At 32.8% G+C, this 7,169-nt stretch overlaps 1 long non-coding RNA gene across 1 annotated transcript; it reads right to left on the bottom strand.

Annotated features, from left to right (window-relative positions):
• Positions 1–957: 957 nt before the first annotated feature.
• Positions 958–2,489, bottom strand: LOC149423133 (uncharacterized). The gene is made up of 4 exons (XR_016302314.1): positions 2,354–2,489; positions 1,597–1,737; positions 1,203–1,348; positions 958–1,017 (listed from the first exon to the last, which is right to left on the bottom strand). It is a non-coding gene; the product is annotated as an uncharacterized LOC149423133 (long non-coding RNA).
• Positions 2,490–7,169: the final 4,680 nt, after the last annotated feature.

Raw genomic sequence — 7,169 nt, 5'->3', positions numbered from 1 at the left:
TCTAACTTTCTGTGTTTAGTTGTGTTACCTAAACTGTATTTATGACAGCTTAACGATTCAGGTATTCTAGCTAAACTAATCGGTTGAGACAGCTTTGTGTTTAGTTGTGTTACCTTAACTAAAAATTATATACCTAAACCATTTTGTAGTGTTCGGTTAGAAAAACTTAACTGTTTAGATGTAGTAACCTTATTATTTAGTTAATATTACAAATGGTTAGGTTGATTAACTAAACTTCGGTTGGAATAGCCCTACCGATATAGGTGTTTTAGCTCTATACTGCTAGCTAGCTTTAGGTAATGTAGCTTAGCTTTTTGGTTAGATTATCTATATTAAATAGGAAGTGCAGCTTTGCAGTTTAGCTGAAAACAATACAGGGTGTAAATGTAACCACCATCAACTCGAAGGATTATACCCATAATTCAGAATCATGGGTTAAATACTTTGAGTTGCAGGTAGTTTATTACAACCCTTTTGAGAGATGAAACCTAAATAAATAAATATTATGTTTTGTAAGACTAGAAAGTACTTATTAAAAACCTCATTCATATAAAAGTTATTTTGTTAAGAATCGTCTTTCAAAATATTGTTTCCAGCTACCAGCAAAGCCTAAAAAAAACACGTTTGATCATACACACATTTATATTATAATTTTTTATTATAATTTTTTTTAAATATAGTAAAAGATGTTTGTGTCCTGATTTGGAAAATTCTTTTCGGCGCTGCCTGTATGTGTCTAGTAATTTACCTTTAGCAGCAATTTTTTGGGCAGGCCCAAAACACACATACCTATAGGGTGAAATATACAGCTGCGCTTTCTTTATTAAAGATTTTGGTGATTTGAAAAGCAAATTCATAAAATCTCTTGCTTGTAATGGATCTATCTGGATTACCCTGCAATTCCTTACTTATAATAGTACTGCACAGTCTGGCAGAATTGTCCAACAGACTCTTTGACTCAAACTGCATTAAAAGTGCTTGCCCTTCATTGATTGATAGGAGATGATTGCGTAAGTCCTAGAAAACAAAATTAAATTGCATATTAGATTACATAACTAATAACCACTTCTATAATCATCATAATATCAGTCACAAGACGGCTATTCTACGCTGCCACTACTAAAATACATATATCGGAATGTATAAAACAATTAACCTAAGTTACTTAGGTAAATGAAACTTACTAAAATTATTTAACTTACATTCGAAATTTGCTCTTCAAAAGCTTCTTGCGTTATTCTTTGTGATTTGTTTTTATTTTCCAACAAGGAAATGTCATTTTCAACGAAGTCATCGTGTTGATAATATATGGGCGTTGTTTGTTTGGAAGTGAAGGTATATCTTCAATCTGAAACAAAAAGCGGGTATGTACATAAAGGGGAAAGAAAGGGTGAAGGGGTCAAGCTTTGTTTTTATCCCTTTGGAATTGCTTGACCCCCCCGGCAGTCGATTTATTCATTAATTACAGGAATTATTATTTTAAATACTATTATTTTTGTATCAAAATCGCGTCCGGTACAACTATTTCCAAATGGTTAGCCAAAAAAGGCCTAGGTATACAATATGTTGTCATTATTACTGCTTTTAAAAACTTACACTTATGACAGGTGGATTAATAACATCCTTGAGCGCATTAATGTGTGCTGTGGGCAGTGCCCGGTGCCCTACAGTCGGAATCAATTCTTTAATATCATCTTGAGATATTATCAGGAGTGTTTTCGAGTCTATGGCTTGAGTCTGAAATAAAGAAAAAAAACGACGAGAAAATACAAAAATTTTCAAAACAAGAAAATAAAAATTTATTTTTCAAAGGAATGAATTAATTAATATAATTAATAATTATTCATTAAAAAAATGTTTATTTATACAACAGCAGATACCGAACACCCTGTATCATGAATTAAGCGGAGGTAAAATAGTTTTAATAACGAAATTATTTCATTTATATGAAAATTTCAAATGTAAACATTAGCAATGGGTGGTCACCCTGTATTTAAAAAAACATATCCCTCCCATAAAAAATCAACAAAATACAATGTTCAAAATGTTATATCCGAATTAATAATTTGCAATACACATTTATTAAAATTAAACATAACCTGCTATGATTGACCATTCATCGGTACGATTTCAAAGCTAGTTCTAATCTTGGTTGTAGCGTCCACACGCACTCTTCAAACTAGGTACATAATAAATACAAATCTTCTAAATCTATTGCGTAGGTACTTGAGTCATGGAATAATGAAGGTGCCAGTTTCTAAATCAAATAGAATGGATATTATCATAATATATAATATCATAGTTCCATGATCTAAATTCTAAATCAATAAAAAAATGAAAAAAGAAAACTCACCTTTAAATGTTTTTATGTAAGCCTCTAGATTCCAAGAAATTAAATAATCTTCCACGGTTTTGTCTGCCATTATCACTAGGAACTAGGAACAGCGGTTAACATAAATTCAATTCAATTCAAAAATAAATTCGCAACGCGCGCAACGAACGTCAATTCACGTATGGTGCGAACGCCGAACTGTGGCGACATTGTGGCGATCTGAGAACTGCGTAAATAAACACCTGCGTCGGCCGCTAGCGACAACAAAAAGATCAACCAAAGTTCGGGAGATTTAACTAAAGTTTTGTTGAACTTTGCTCAAGTTTGTGCAAAGCAACTAATTGTTATGTAAAAATACCAAATTTAGATATTCCAACCTCAGTTTTGCTAGTTGAATAAAACATTTAACCAAACTAGATGTTTAGTTAAATTTAGCTAAATACTTTGGGAAGTAACACATAAACTTAAGTTACTAAAGTGAAATAGGTTTAGTAAATTACTTTAGTTTGATTAACCAAACCGATTATTTTGTTTAGGTAAGTATGCTTTTAGTATGCTATTATTAAAGTTTAGTTGTAATAGCTCAAGCACATTTTACTAAACAACGACGGTATCTGCACATAAAGTATTTTAGGTAAAGTAGCTCAAGTTTAGGCGATGGTTACACAACTTCAATTAGCTTAATACTTTAGCTAACTCATTTTTTTCAGTGCACGGTTGACATTTGTCACATGTGAACGGGTCGCTTCTACGATTCGTTCTTAAGTTCAACAGCTCGGCTGTGGAACGAACTGCCGGCCTCTGTGTTTCCTCCCTCCTACAACATGGGACTCTTCAAGACCCATGTTCACTCCTTCCTCTCCACAGAAAGACCCTCCACACAGCATCCCCAAAGATGACATAGGCCCTGAGGGAAATTATTTTCTTGAGGGCCTCCTGTGCGGAGTTAATATAAAAAAAAATTAAAAAAAGTATTACAAATATAAACCTTCAGGAAGAAATTCTTTAAATGATAGTGAAAAGAAACTGCCTTGCACAGCTTAGAAGAACTAAGCGCACAAACAGACAGACGCGGATAGGGACTTTGTTTTATACTATTTAGAGATAATGACGAAACGCGAAATAGTTATGAACACGAATGGATTTTTATGAACACGAATTTGGACATCGTGAAAATACGTTGGTATTTTACTAAAAGCTTTTCAGTAAACCTATCAATTCCTTCGTTAATTAACAGGATTACGAATAATTTTGATGAGATTCTTAGTAAATTAGCAATATTTTTTATCAGTGACTTTTCTCCGTGTATGTTTGCGTTAGTTGAAATCCTTCGGAGAATACGAAAAAAATTTAATTAGCCCGAATATATAAATATTATACAAAGAAATATTGATTTATTAATTAAATAATTGTACTGCACAAATTATTATTACTAAATATACTAAATATCTGGGTACCTAATTATACTTATACGAAATCATATATTTGATGGCCGACGTGCGCAAATTAAAACTAAATCTAGTTTTTTAAATAATCTATTTGAAATTTACTCTCGTTTTCGGTAATGGTTGAAAGCAAATCTTGAAAACGAAAATTGACCCACTTTCCGACATCCAATTGAGCTGAAACTCGGCAGATAGATTCTTTATCGATGGCAATGCATCCTATCAATAATTGATGGCAATGCATCCTATCAATTATCGATGGCAATGCATCCTATCAATTATTGATGGCAATGCATCCTATCAATTATCGATGGCAATGCATCCTATCAATTATTGATGGCAATGCATCCTATCAATTATCGATGGCAATGCATCCTATCAATTATTGATGGCAATGCATCCTATCAATTATCGATGGCAATGCATCCTATCAATTATTGATGGCAATGCATCCTATAAATTATCGATGGCAATGCATCCTATCAATTATCGATGGCAATGCATCCTATGAATTATCGATGGCAATGCATCCTATCAATTATTGATGGCAATGCATCCTATCAATTATCGATGGCAATGCATCCTATCAATTATTGATGGCAATGCATCCTATAAATTATCGATGGCAATGCATCCTATCAATTATCGATGGCAATGCATCCTATGAATTATCGATGGCATTGCATCCTATCAATTATCGGTGGCAATGCATCCTATGAATTATCGATGGCATTGCATCCTATCAATTATCGATGGCAATGCATCCTATCAATTTTTCGTGGCAATCACGCTTACATAAGCATACGCATTTCAGTAAAAGTCGATAAAATTACAGCAGTTAATGTACGAAAAAATTGTCAGACTTATCCGATTGGGATTTGACTTGGTTGGTAGAGTTCTTGACTCCTGTTTCTGGGTAGGAAGGTTCAATTCTCGGTCAAATCCAAATAATTTAATTTTAAAAGACCAAAGGTGTATCATAGAAAAAAAACTTTGTTTTTCACTGGGTCAATTATTTATTTTAGGTAAATCAACAGCTTATATTATAGTTAGACTATAAATATGCAATTTACTAAATTGAAAAATCAATAATAGATTTTAACATTATACTAATACCTACGCATTTAATAATTAAGGCGAAGCTTAATTCCAATTAATCTTTATAACGAATTGGTGAACATTATGAATACTAAAAAATATGCTTTAGATAAATTTAAGGTTTTTCAATAATAATAAAATGAATACAAATAAAAAATTAAATTACTCAATAAAAAATATAAATGCAAACTACTAAAAAATTTTTTTTTCAATAGAAATGTATGAACGCGTAAAGGAAACAACTTTAAAAAAAATACAGTATTATAGCCAAGATTATCTGTGACAGTTTCACTTGATCAACTTTTTTGCTTTCTTATGAAATTATTTACAAAATAAATAAAAACCAGTTTTTTGCTTGAAATCGAACGTTTCTAGACTCCTTTTGTCAAGCGATTTTAATGACTATTACCTACGATATAAGGTATGCAAAGAATATACACATTTTTGGCTTGTTTCTTCTTAAACAGCATATTATTTAAAAATCAGCTATTACATAATGCAGAGTGTCCGGGGGTAAAGTGCGCTAACTTCGGGGGTCTATTCTACATGATGGTAGTTTTTTGGTTAACAAGTTGAATTGATTGTATTGGAAAATAATTATTCTTCCATGGAAAAATGTTTTTGTATGGGAAAATAAACATCGAAAAAAGTTATTTATTTTTATTACTTTTACCATCATGTTGAATCACCTCCCGAAGTTAGCGCGCCTTATCCCCGGACAACCTACATATAATTTCAATAAGATATATTCCACAATATATATCATTACATGATATTTTATGCACTTGGTTTAGTTGGGATAGGAATATATTTTTTAATATTTACGTAACATTTATAGTGTGCAGGTTATAGGTTACGTTGGTTATACATTTGAAGAATAAATAATATGATTTAACGAGATAATGCTTGTGAAATAATGTAAGAGTAGGTAAATAATACACAAATAATTTATTTATTGAATAATAAACGTAGATAAACAAGCATAGATAAGAAACATTGATTACAACGTAGTGACTCTAACGGGGATTGATGCACTCGGGGACAGGCCACTCACAGGTTACCCCAAGGTCGATCGTTGAAGAAAAATTTGTGAATATTAGGTGGCTTTTAAAAATAAAACAAATACCAATTAAGGTTCCATTAAACAATCTGACCTACAAAACCTAACCGTCTGCAGCCAGTGAAGCCCAGTCTTTTTGGGGAAAGGAAGTTCTGGGTAGGAAAAAGGGTAAGAGGGGTGGTTAGGAATCTGAATCCGAACTCGAGACCTCTGGCTTGCTAAACGAGAGCCTTACTCCTCGACCACGGAGGCCCATATAACAGGTCTCCGTACGCGATATCAAACCGTGTGTATATTTAAAAATACACGGATTTCAGGACTTTTTCCTCACATCTATAGCGAATTAAAATTGGCGGTTTTCTTTTTCCAATTGCTGGTATAACTAGCTGTGCGTGCTATTTTTAATCCTGTTTTCGGTAATGAGTGAATGCAAATCATGGAAACGGAAATTAAACCACTTCCCGACATCGTATTCTATCAACTTTTTGTGGCAATCAAATATGTAAGCTGACATATACGCATTTGTCTGAAATCGTATGACATTGCAGCAATTGAAGAAATAAACGTCTGTCCTACCCGATCTGCATCTGGTCGGTAGCGCGGTTGACTCTGGTCCCTGGGAAGGAAGGTATAATCCTCAATAAACCAAAACAAAATAATTTTTCAGTGTTTATAATTTCATTTTTAAGTTTTAAAATACATTTTAAAACAGTTGTATTATAGTTGAAAAGTTTAAATTAAAAAAAAATAGTTATCTTTTTGGTAAACAGTGTAGACATGGTTTGTCGTTTCATGTAAAACACGCCTCCGAGAAATGAAAACTTCAAAAGGGTTGAAAAAAAAAACACCGAAAATTTTCTAATAACTCTACCAATTGTAATACAGCGACGAATATGCTTTACCACTGTCAGTCTTAATTTAGGTCTGAAAGGGTTAATTAAGAGCATCGAAATGTTCATTTTCCTTCCCTTCCCTGAAACAAATGCTGTAAATATGCCAATAATCACGGTTAAAAAAAATAGTCATGATGTTCATTAAAGATTTTTGTATGACGTGTTTAGTAAAGCATGACCCACATTACTGTAATTGAGTATTTCGTCTGTCGGGAGGTACATCTCAGAGTTGGAGGAATAGTGCGGCGAGAAGAGATCGTGATGAATCCGTCCTCCACAATTCAGCACTTGTAAAGAAATCGTCTCGCTCTGTTGCGCAAATCAATGCGTTAGTCTGTTAG

The sequence above is a fragment of the Hesperophylax consimilis genome, chromosome 6 (assembly GCF_061612785.1).
Source record: "Hesperophylax consimilis isolate HC1 chromosome 6, BYU_Hcon_1.0, whole genome shotgun sequence".
NCBI classification, from domain to species: Eukaryota; Metazoa; Arthropoda; class Insecta; order Trichoptera; family Limnephilidae; genus Hesperophylax; species Hesperophylax consimilis.
Note: the sequence above shows the minus strand (reverse complement) of the source record. Positions and strands in the feature narration are given on the sequence as shown.